This window comes from Heterodontus francisci, chromosome 16 (genome assembly GCF_036365525.1).
Source record: "Heterodontus francisci isolate sHetFra1 chromosome 16, sHetFra1.hap1, whole genome shotgun sequence".
NCBI classification, from domain to species: domain Eukaryota; kingdom Metazoa; phylum Chordata; class Chondrichthyes; order Heterodontiformes; family Heterodontidae; genus Heterodontus; species Heterodontus francisci.
Genome location: NC_090386.1, coordinates 97,109,229 through 97,121,805, shown reverse-complemented (window position 1 = coordinate 97,121,805; position 12,577 = coordinate 97,109,229). Strand labels below are relative to the sequence as shown.

The 12,577-nt window shown below is 39.4% G+C and overlaps 1 long non-coding RNA gene across 1 annotated transcript; it reads right to left on the bottom strand.

Moving 5' to 3' along the window:
- Nucleotides 1-5,418: 5,418 nt before the first annotated feature.
- LOC137378391 (uncharacterized) lies at nucleotides 5,419-10,964 on the bottom strand. The gene is made up of 3 exons (XR_010976593.1): nucleotides 10,818-10,964; nucleotides 8,694-8,759; nucleotides 5,419-8,021 (listed from the first exon to the last, which is right to left on the bottom strand). It is a non-coding gene; the product is annotated as an uncharacterized lncRNA (long non-coding RNA).
- Nucleotides 10,965-12,577: the final 1,613 nt, after the last annotated feature.

The window sequence follows — 12,577 nt, the reverse complement described above, 5'->3', positions numbered from 1 at the left end:
CAACTTTAAAGGAAGTTAATCCCATTAATACGTCATCTGTCCCTATGTTTTATCATATCAAATACTTAACACCCCTTTCCCTTAACTACAATATCTGCATCACCTCCCTCTTTTGTGAAGACAGATGCAAATTACAGAATCCTAGATTGTTGCAGTGCAGAAGGAGGCCATTTGGCCCATCGTGTTCCACCTTCTCTCCGAAAGAGCAATTCACTCAGTTCCATTCCCCTGCCTTCTCCCCGTAACCCTACACATTCTTCCTTTTCAGATAACAGTCTAATTACCTTTTGAATGCTTCAATTGAACCTGCCTCCACCACACTCTCAGGCAGAGCATTAACAACTTGCTGCGTGACAAAGTTTTCCTCATGTCACTTTTGCTTCTCTTACCGATTAGTTTAAATCTGTGCCCTCTCATTCTCGATCCTTTCACAAGTGGGAACAGTTTCTCTCTATCTATTTTGTCCCCTCATGATTTTGAATACTTCTATCAAATCACCTCTTAGCCTTCTCTTCTCCAAGGGAAACAGTCCTAACTTCTCCAATCTATCTTCATAACTGAAGTTCTCATCCCTGGAACCATTCTCGTGAATTTTTTCTGTACTCTCGCCAATGGCTTCATGTCTTTCCTAAAGTGTGGCACCCAGAACTGGACGCAATACTCCAGCTGAGGCCGAACTAGTGTCTTATACAAGTTCAACATAACTTCCTTGCTCTTATATTCTATGCCCCTATTAATAAAGCCGAGGATACTGTATGCTTTATTAACCTCTCTCTCAACCTGTTCTGCCACTTTCAATGACTTAGGCACATATACACCCAGGTTCCTCTGCTCCTGCACCCCCTTTAGAATTGTATCCTTTATTCTATATTGTCTCTTCATGTCCTTCCTACCAAAATGAATCACTTCACATTTCTCTGCATTGAACTTCATCTGCCACCTGCCTGCCCATTCTACCAACTAGTCTTTGTCCTTTTGGAGTTCTACACTATCCTCCTCATAGTTCACAATGCCTCTAAGTTTTGTATCATCTGCAAACTTTGAAATTGTGCCCTGCACCCCAAGGTCTAGGTCATTAATATATATCAGGAAAAGCAAGGGTCCCAACACTGACCCCTGGGGAACTCCACTACAAACCTTCCTCCAGCCTGAAAAACATCCATTAACCACTACTCTTTGTTTCCTGTCACTCAGCCAATTTCATATCCATGTTGCTACTGTTCCTTTTATTCCATGAGCTATAACTTTGCTCACAAGTCTGTTGTGTGGCACTGTATCAAATGCCTTTTGAATGTCCATGTACACCACTTGAACAGCATTGCCCTCATCAACCCTCTCTGTTACCTTCTCAAAAAACTCCAGAAAATTAGTTAAATATGATTTTCCCTCAAGAAATCCATGCTGGCTTTCCTTGATTGTCAATGTGACTATTAATTTTGCCCCAAATTATTTTTTATAGAAATGTTCTCACCGCCAAAGTTAAACTGACTGGCCTATAATTGCTAGCTTTATCTTTCTACTCTTTTTTTGAACAAGGACACAACGTTTGCAATTTTCCAGTCCTCTGGTACCATTCCCGTGTCTAAGGAAGACTGAAAAATTCTGGCCAGTGCCTCCGTGACTTCCACTTCACTTCCCTCAGTATCCTTGGATGCATCTCATCCAGTCCTGGTGCTTTATCCACTTTAAGTAAAGACAGCCTATCTAATACGTCCTATTTATCAATTTTAAACCCATCTAGTGTCTGAATTAAATCCTCTTCCACCAGGCTTGCATCTTGTTCCTTGGTAAAGACAGATGCAAAGTATTCATTTAATACCTCAGATATGCTCTCTCCCTTATATAGATCCCCTTTATGGTCCCTAATCAGCCTCACTCCTCCTTTTACCACTCTTTTGCTATTTATATGTCTATAGAAAACTTTGGGATTCCCTCTAATGTTAGCTGCCAGTTTCTTTTCATGCTCTCTCTTTGCTTCTCTTATTTGCTTTTTCACTTCCCTTCTGGACCTTCTATATTCAGCCTGGTTCACAATTGTATTTTCTACCTGGCATCTGTCATAAGCACACTTTTTCTTTTTTACTTTAATCTCTACCTCTTTTGTCATCCAGTTGTTTGCCCTATCTTTCTCCTTGCAACATACCTTGATTGTGCCTGAACTATCTCTTCTTTGAAGGTAGCCCATCGTTCAGCTAATGTTTTTCCTGCTAATCTTTGACTCCAATTTATTGACCCCAACTCCATTCTTTAGCCCATTGAAGTTGGCTTTCCCCCCAGTTAATTATTCTTACTCTGGATTGTTCTTTGTCCTTTTCCATAGTCAGCCTTGGTAAACCTTATGATACAATGATCACTGTCCCCCAAAATAAAAGTATTCATTAAGAACAAACCAACATCTTCCACCCCTACACATAGGTTACCTTTTCAGTCTTTTATGGGCTCAGATTTCAGATATTATTCAATTAATTGATTTTAAATTTTCACAGCTGCTGTTGTGGGATTTGAAGTCACATCTCCAGATCATTCATCCAGACCTCTACATTACTAATCTAGTAACATAACCATTATGCTACCGCACCCAAAATGCTTCTGGTTGTCAAATTTTCAGGAGAGGCATGAATAAGGAAGACATGCATTTATATAGAATCATAAATTAGTTACAGCATAGAAGGAGGTCATTTGGCCTGTTGTTTGGGCCGGCTCTCTGCAAGAGCAACCCAGCTAGTCCCAATGCCCTGCCCTTTCCCCTTAGCCCTGTAAATGTTTTCTTCTTCAGATAATTAGCCAATTCCCTTTTGAAAGCCTCAACTGAATCTGTCTTCACCACACTCTCAGGCAGCGTATTCTAGATCCTAACCATTCATTACATTAAAAAAAAGTTTTCCCTCATGTCACTGTTTCTGCTTTTTGCCAATCACCTTAAATTCTTGATCCTTCTGCCAATGGGAACAGTTTCTCCCTATCTACTCTCTCCAGACCTCATGATTTTGAACACCTCTGTCAAATTTTAATCTTCTCTTTCAGGAGAGCTGTCCCAGCTTCTTCAATCTATCCACGTAACGGAAGTTCCTCATCCCTGGAACCATGCTTGTAAATCTTTTCTGCACCCTGTCTAATGCCTTGACATCCTTCTGAAAGTGTGCTGCTTAGAACTGGCTGAACCAGTGTTTTATAAAGGTTCATCATAAATGCCTTGTTTTTGTACTCTATGCCTCTATTTATAAAGCCCAGGATCCCATATGCTTTATTAACCACTTTCTCAACTTGTCCTGCCACATTCAATTATATGTGCACATTTACCCCCAGTTCCTGCTACTCGTGCACTGCCTTTAGAATTGTATCCTGTATTTATATATTGCCTTTCCTCATTCTTTCAAACAAAATTAATCACTTCACACTTATCTGCAGTAAATTTCATCTGCCGTGTGTCTGCTCGTTCCACCAGCCTGTCTAAGTCCTCTTGAAGTTTATCACTACCCTCCTCACAGTTCACAATATTTCTGTCTTGTCCTATCCACAAATTTTGAAATTGTGCCCTGCATACCCAAGTCTTGATCATTAATATAGATCAGTAAAAGCAGTAGTCCTAACACTGACCCTTGGAGAACCTCACTATATACCTTCCTCCTATCTGAAAAACAACCATTCATCACTACTCTCTGTTTCCTGTCACTCAGCCAACTTTGTATCCATGTTGCTAATGTCTCTTTTATTCCATGGGCTTTAACTTTGCTGACAAGTCTGTTTTGTGGCACTTCATCAAGCGCCTTTTGAAAGTCCATATACAATACATCAACCACATTACCCTTATCAACCCTCACTGTTATCTCATCAAAAATCTCAACAAGTTAGTTAAACACGATTTGCCCTTAACAAATCCATGTTGGCTTTCCTTAATTTATCCACATTTGTCCAAATGACTGTTCATTTTGTCCCAAATTATTGTTTCTAAAAGCTTTCCTACCACTGAGATTAAACTGACTGGCTGTAGTTGCTGGGCTTATCTTTACACCCTTTTTAAAATAAGGGTGTAGCATTTGCAATACTCCAGTCCTCCGGCACCTCTCCTGTACCTAAGGAAGTTTGGAAGATTATGGCCAGTGCCTCTACAATTTCCATCCTTACTTCCCTCAGTATCGTCAGATGCATCTCATCCAGTCCTGGTGACTTAGCAACTTTAAGTACAGTCAACCTAACTAATTCCTCCTCTTTATCAATTTTTAGCCCATCCAGTGTCTCAACTACCTCTGGTTTACCAAGGAAGAAGATACTGCTCAATTCATAGTGAAACACAGATACGAAGTACTCATATAGTACCTTAGTCATGCCCTCTGCCTCCATACATAAATTCTATTTTTGGTCCCTAATTGGCCCCACCCTCCTTTTACCACCCTTTTACTATTTATATGCCTATCGAAGACTTTTGGATTCCCTTTTATGTTAGCTGCCAGTGTCTTCTCATACTCTCTCTTTGCTTCTCATTTCTTTTCTCACTTCCCCTCTAAACTTTCTATATTCAGCCTGGTTCTCAATTGTATTACCCAGTTGACATTAGTCATATGTGCCTTTTTCTGCTTCATCTTACTTTCTATTTTGTCATCCAGAAGGCTCTGACTTTGTGTGTACTACCTTTCCCTCTCATGGAAATGTACCTTGACTGTACTTGAACTATTTTTAAAGGCAGCCCACTGTTCCATTATAGTTTTGCCTGCCAATCTGGCCCAGTCTATATTAGTATAATTAAAGTACCCCATTATAACTACTCTATAATTGCTGCACCTCTCTGTAATTTCCTTGCAAATTTATTCCTCTATATCTTTCCCACTAGTTGGCAGCTTATAGAATACACCAAGTAGTGTAATGGTAACTATATTGTTTCTTAGTGCTAACCAAATACATTCTGTCCTTGATCCCTCTAGGAAATCTTCTCTCTCTCCAGAATTGCAATGTTTTCCTTAATCAATAATGTTATTCCTTTTCCTTTCTTTTTTTTCTATCTTTCCTGAACATCTTGTATCCAGGAATACTTGGTACCCAGTCCTGCCCTTTTTTGAGCCATGTCTCCATTAAAACCACGACATCATACTCCATGTGGCTATCTGCGCCTACAGCTCACTAACCTTATTTACCACACTCCGTGCATTCACATACATGCATAGTAAATCTAATTTAGACCTTATTACATTCTCTCTCACTCTGACCCCACCTAATACTTTACTATTTCCTACTCTAGTGCCATCTATCTCTCCCAAATTCTTTGTGCACCTTGTTTTTCCTCTCTAATATTACCTCCTTCTTCCCACATCCCTACCAATTAACTCTTTCCCAATACCACCAGCAAATAACCCCACAATGTCCCGGCTGTTGTGAGACAACTTAATCACCACACGAGGAGACTTGGGAACAGGTTCGACTGTTTATTCAAGCATATGCAGGGATAGCCTATCTCGGGCAGTCTGAGCTAGCACTCTAATTTTACACTCAAAGTTGTAAGTTTATGTACATTCTTGCGTCGCCTTATGATTACACAGTTTTATTCTTATCAGTGCTCAGCAGATGTCTCTGTTCTTAGTCTTGTTTCACATTAACCAGGCATTGTTGTGTGACCTCCCACAACCTGCTGATTGTGCAGCCTAGACTGCATCCAGATTTCCAACACTCACTCCCTAACCTTACCACCATTCTAGCAGCTTGTTTGTCTTTTTCTCATACATTCTGCTGAGTTGTCTTTCTAATTCACATGCAATTTCTTCTTAACGCCTTCAGTCCCCAATTTTGGCCCTTGACCTAGCCCAAGATGGCCAATGAATCGGTTGGCCCTGTAGTAAGGGCTCATAAATAACCTGTCTAGCTCCCATATTCTCATGTCCCCATACTGATTGCCTTTTCTTGTGTTTCCTCTTGGCCCTGTACATATGAGAACTGACTCACATAATATGTGAAGTTTTCCTTTATGCCTTCCATGACCTGCAAGTTAACCCTCCCTTCATACCAATCAGTGATCAGTCTTGTATTAAAGTATGTCTTTCTTAATCAACCAAGAATTGTTTTGTGATGATTGCTAACCTTCTGCATTGACACAATTAATACATAGAAAAAGACTTTGTGTTAACCACCTTATCTCAATGCTGGTACTTTTTCAGGGATGTCTTATCTCACTACGAGACAAATCTATGCAAAAGCTGTGTTCACTGTCTGTTCTCAAGGTCTGACATTTTCACTGCAAATAAGCATTTAAAACTTGACATAATTGCCCAGAATCCCACTATCTTGACATCTTGTCTATACTGTGTCCTATTTCCTACGTTTTCTGACTTAATCATACTACAAAGAAGGATTCTAATAAATCTAAAGATTAGACTCTAAAATGGGACATTCTCTCCTTCCATGGATCATTGTCTGAGCATTAGTGCTATTACTACCCCATCTGTGGATGCTTATATCGTGATAGCAACATCCATGGATCCATGACCCAATCACATTGGTCACAAAAGCGTCATATTACATTCAGTACAATATCACGATACTTCCATCATGCATGAACTTAAAAGATTCTCCAGCTCTCTCTTTGCCTGTATCCATCTTGTAGATAATTCTTATTATTATTTTTCTAGCCCTTCAACTGTCTTTCTGAACTTTAATTTTACTCCCTCTGATCATTACCAATGTGTTTAATTTATCCTGATTATTGTAAAGTAATTTTCTCTATGGAGTGTGCGCCAATACCTTGATAATGTAAAATGTTGTCTGACTCTACTGGCCGCATTAACCATTTCATGCTATGCTGTTTGTCCAGTAGGTGAACATGTCTGAGACCCGTTCTTCAGTGTATTTCACCGTGCATTTTGCATGTTAATTGCTCTACATGTAACAAATCACATCTGCACACTTACACCGGTATCCCAATATCATGCCACACATTCTCGACTCTCAGGTGATCTTATCAAAAGATCAAAATGTGTGTGTGGGGGTGGGGGGGGGGGCAGTGGGGAGGGGTGAGGGCTGGTGGTGTCTGTCTGAGATCTCTGCTTACCTCCCCCGCATGGTCCCGATGTCTTGGGTAGTGGCCAGACTATCGAATGTAGCTCTCTTAAAAACTCATAGGCAAGGATACAAATATCTCCAAGAGAAAACTATCAAATTACCAGTCTTATCTACACTTTCCTGACTTTCACTGGAAAGCTCTAGGCTTCTTGGAAATTCTATACTATATGAATTTAACAGTTTGAATTCTAATATCACCATTGTTTATCCCCAGAATTCCTTTATTAGCTTTTGCATCAGCCAGATCTTTTGCCAGTTCCCGTTAATTATAATTCTATTTCATTCTGAGTCCTGGAGAACCTTTACAGTCCAATATTTATCATTATTTAAAACAGAAATCAAACATTCCCATTTGATTCCCGGCATTACTATATTTTGTTTGTTTTTTTCCCCCCTCTATTTATTTATTTAGAGATACAGCACTGAAACAGGCCCTTCGACCCACCGAGTCTGTGCCAACCATCAACCACCCATTTATACTAATTCTACACTATCTTAGATGACACTTTAATTTCTTAAAATTAACTTGCTAAATTACAGTGGATTTTCAACATCTCAAATTATTCCAAAATCAAATAACTGTGTTGCTGGAGTGACAGGTTTTTATTAATGTTCCATTTAATATCTCCCCAAAGAAATTTTGTTTTTTATACTTAGGAGCCACCTAGACTGTTTTTTTTTAGTTTTCTAAAAATTTGATTATTTCCCTAAATGTCAAATAAATTCCCCTTTGAGTGCTTTAAATAACCACACATATTAATTTAATTTTGTTTATCGATTCCAATTTCTTATGCCCAGATTTGGTGGTATTGCATGTTTTTTTTACATTAAAGACAGAAATGCTTGCAACTATCTCTCCTTCCCAAGCACTTTGTCTCTTGATGCTGTGACATTTGTTGTCTGCAGTTATGTTCTTGAAGCTGCTGGATCTCTTGCTGTGGCTTCAGTTCTCATGTGGCCTTGGAACCTACCGTCACCTGCTTAAAAAAACACAAAGAATCCATTGTGCCCAAAGCCCAATGGGTTAATTTTACTCTCAGCGATGCAAAAATTTTGTGGTGGATTAAATAAAAAAAAACAACAGCTGCAGCGGGGTTAATTTCTTTGCTTGTCTCCAACGGGGTGGAGCAAAACATTCTCAGCTGCGTCACTTTACGTAATGTTTTTTTCCCGATCGAAAAGAACTAAACTCCAGTTTAAACTGTTTTTTCCCGTATTTTGATATCCTTAGCATTTTAAAACAACAAAATAATTAGTAACATTATCAACTTCAAAGGAAAACCATCTCCATTAGGGAAGACAGCAATTTAGATTAAACTCCGATTGTTTCCAAACTTTTAGCATCTTTGGTAAGAGGTTTCTAATCCAAGGATTTTTTTTTTTGATACAACCAAGATGATTAAAAATTCTGGTTCATGGCAATAGACATTTACAATTCAAAACTGCCAATGTTATATGAGTGAGCTTTATATCCGGAATTAAAGCCTCCCTCAAAACTTGACATAATATACTTGGAATTCATTGCAGCTACAAATGAAATTCCAGTTTTCTCAACTTAACAAATTAGTTAACCTTAATAGTATAAACTTAATTCAGACTTACTAACTTATAATACTTATTAACGACACACAGAACAGAATAACACGTGCCTTTTTTAAAGAAAAGATAAATTAGGTCATTTGTCTTGTTCTTTCTTTGGGTGCCTTTTTAAATGACTGTAATAAATCCAAAAAGTAAAGAAAAAGTTACTTAACATTCTTCCAACAAAAGATTTAACACCAGCTTCTTGCAAAAACTTGAATCTTTCCCATATCTCCTTTGCTTATCCTTCTCTCCCTTAAAACAATATCCAATTTCTGACATTTGCTACATAAAAACAGTGAGTAAGACATGTCTTTAATTTAAACTGCAAAATACGGCAATAGCAGATTTTAAAATTTGGTCCAATTAAAACAAAGTGTTTTAAACTTCAAATTAGACTTCTGCCAGGCATCTTCAGACATTCAAGGCTGAAGCTTATCTCTTACAGAAGTGTTCATTGCCTTTTCAGAGTTGCAAAACCAACTTTTAAAATAAAAATAAAAACTCTAATTTAAAATATAATTCAATTTTATATCCCATTCCTGGGTGCACAATCTTAAATTGAAATGAACACACTCAACAATCACTTTCCCACTCATTCAATTCCAAACAATTTAGAAAAATTGATTCCTGTAATGGGTTATTGTTACGACCAAGTGAGAAAGGTGTCTGGGGTTCCCTCTCAGCCTTCACCTGGTCTTACTGTAACTGGGTTTAATTTTAAACACACTGTGTTTTTAGCTGCCCCTTGGTGAATCCTTCTTTACCGCTTTCCAATTATAATGTAAAGAAACCAGCACAAACAGGCTTTCTTAGTTTTAAAGAAGAAAAGTTGAAATTTATTAAACATAAGCTTAACTCTAATTTGGTTAATGTCTACAGATACACAATGCGTCCACACTAGCATGCATACGTGATACACACATGCAAATAGAGACAGAAAAGAGCAGAAGAAAAAATAAAGTGGTAAAGTTTAAGGCAATATCTGAAGAGCTTTTGTTATGGTTCTTCAAGCTCACTGGAGAGTCCCTGATTGTAGGTAGATCTTGCTTTTCATTGGGTCAGTATTATTCTTAAACCTTGTTTGCTGTAGGAGCATTTTATCTCTTGGGGTTCATGTGTCTTCAGTGGATTCAGAGGCTTGTGAGAAAGAGTTGGGAACAGACAGGAGAGATCTTCTCAGTCCAGGAGCAAACAGACACTCTCAGTTCAAACTGTTTGTACAATTCAGAAAACCCCAAGTTGCCAAGCAGTTTAGTTATGTGACTAACTGGTCTGGCCACTTCTTGGATTGTATCACCTTAGCAGTCTCTGCAATGCTCCTGTTACACACAATACCTGGTGATCAACGTCCATTGTAGATTGAATGTGTCAGGGAATGGTCCTTTGTCCTTTCAATCACCGTCTATTAATATGCAAATGTCTTTTCCAGCCACTGCTGATCTGTTTAACAAGTCCTTTCTTCACTCCAGTAACTGTTTAAAATCAATGTGCATGACAAAATTAATGTGTCTCATTCTTGGCAGGTGGGGGCCTAGCATGACAGTTATGAATTTAAAGTACCAAAAATCTGTGTTAAATTCCCAGTTCCGATATACACGTGTAAAAATAGAACAAGTAACAGACTCATGCTTTCAACATTAAGGCCAGACAACAAAGTGTTAATGACTGTCAGCTCCACTGCACACAGCTGCACAGACAAATGGAAGCTTTCAAGATTCATGCAGACTCGAACAAAGACACAGTGACTTGCTTTTACTCACTTGAAATTTCACTAAAAACATAGTCTTTTTATGTTGCTGTGCCATAAACTTAGTCATGGAGCCCTCAGTCCCCAGTCAATGTCCATGGCGTTCTCAACCTTTTTCTCTCCCATTTTATTTTGTTCCTGCTTTGTTTATGTCACCCTGCGCACTTCTCTGACTAGCGCAGCTTCACTCCACTCTTTAACTAGCTACTTAACGCCACCCTGTGAGGTCTTAGTTTCCTGAACAGCGCAGCTTCACATCTAAACTGTAAGTGGTCTGACCTTTCTGCACGGCTTTGGACTTACTGTCTCGCCAGTGCGATTCCGCCTCCTTACTTGGTGCCTCCTGTCCTGAGTCCTCCTTTAGATTCTTTGAAGACTCGACCAGACCTTCACTCGGGTAGGCTTACTGCCCTAACTATGGGTGGTAAGTAAATATACTCACCCACTTCAGAGCGTCTCCCATGGTCCGGTGCAAGTATCCTGTCGACTACGCCAAATTGTTGTGGGACAACTCAATCACCACACGAGGAGACTCAGGAACAGGTTCGATCGTTTATTCAAGCGTACGCAGGGAGAGACTATCTCAGGCAGTCCGAGCGAGCACTCTAATTTTACACTCAAAGTTGTAAGTTTATATACATTCTTTGTCACGTAGCCTTATGATTACACAGTTTTATTCTTATCAGTGCTCAGCAGATGTCTCTGGTCTTAGTCTTGTTTCACATTAACGAGGCATTGTTGTGTGAGCTCCCTCAACTTGCTGATTGTGCAGCCGAGACCACATCCCGGTTTCCAACACTCACTCCTTAATCTTGCCACCTCCTAGCAGTTTGTTTGTCTTTTTCTCATACATTCTGCTGAGTTGCCTTTCTAAATCACATGTTATTTCTTCTTCACCCCTTCACCGGCTCTGTTCATGTGCAGCCCGTCCAACCTGTGTAGATCCCGTTTCCCCCAGAACCAGTCCCAATGTCCCAGGAGTCTAAAGTCCTCCTTCTTGCACCATCTCTCCAGCCATGTATTCATCTACTCTGTCCTATTTCAGTACTCACTAGTGCGTGGTACTGTGAGTAATCCAGAGATTACTACCTTTGAAGGCCCGCTTGCTAGTTTCTTTCCTAGCTCCTTAAAATCTGCCTGCAGGACCTCAGCCCTCTTTCTACCCATGTCATTGATAGAAAGCACCTTTTCACAACAGGACATCCCAGAGCTCTTTACAGTCAATGAGATACTTCTGAAGTGTAGTCACTGTTGTATTGTAGGAAATGTGGCAGCTAATTTGCACACAGTAAGCTCCCACAAACAACATTGTGATAATGACCAGATAATCTGTTTTTGTGACATTGAATGAGGGATAGATATTAGCCAGGACACTGGGGATACTCTCCTGCTCATTCATGGGATGTGGGGGTTGCTGGCAAGACATTTACTACCCACCCTTAACTGCCCTTGAAAATGTGATGGTGAGCTCTTTTCTTGACAACTGAGTGGGTTGCTAGGCTATTTCAAAGTCAACCACATTGCTGTGGGTATGGAGTCACATATAGGCCAGAGCGGATAAGGACGGCATATTTCCTTCCTTAAAGTCAACATGATTTTATGAAAGGGAAATTATGTTTGACTAATTTACTGGAGTTCTCTGAGGAAGTAATAAACAATGTTGATAAAGGGGAACCTATGGTTGTGCTACACTTAGATTTCCAGAAGGCATTTGACAAGGTGCCATATCCAAAGGTTACTGAGCAAAATAAGAGCTCATGGTGTTGGGGGTAACATATTAGCATGGATAGAGGATTGGTTAGCTAACAGGAAACAGAGAGTAGGCATAAATGGGTCATTTTCAGGTTGGCAAGATGTGGAGTGGAGTGCCACAGGGATGTGTTGGGTCCTCAACTATTTACAATTTATATCAATGACTTGGATGAAGGGACTGAAGGTATGGTTGCTAAATTTGCTAATGACACAAAGATAGGTAGGAAAGTAACTTGTGAAGAGGACATAAGGAATCTGCAAAGGGATATAGATAGGTTAAGTGTATAGGCAAAAATTTGGCAGATGGAGTATAATGTGGGAAAATGTGACTTTATCCACTTTGGCTGGAAGAATAGTAAAGTAGCATATTATTTAAATGGCAAGAGATATTGCAGAACTCTGAGGTACAGAGGGATCTGGGTGTCCTGGTACATGAATCACAAAAGGCTG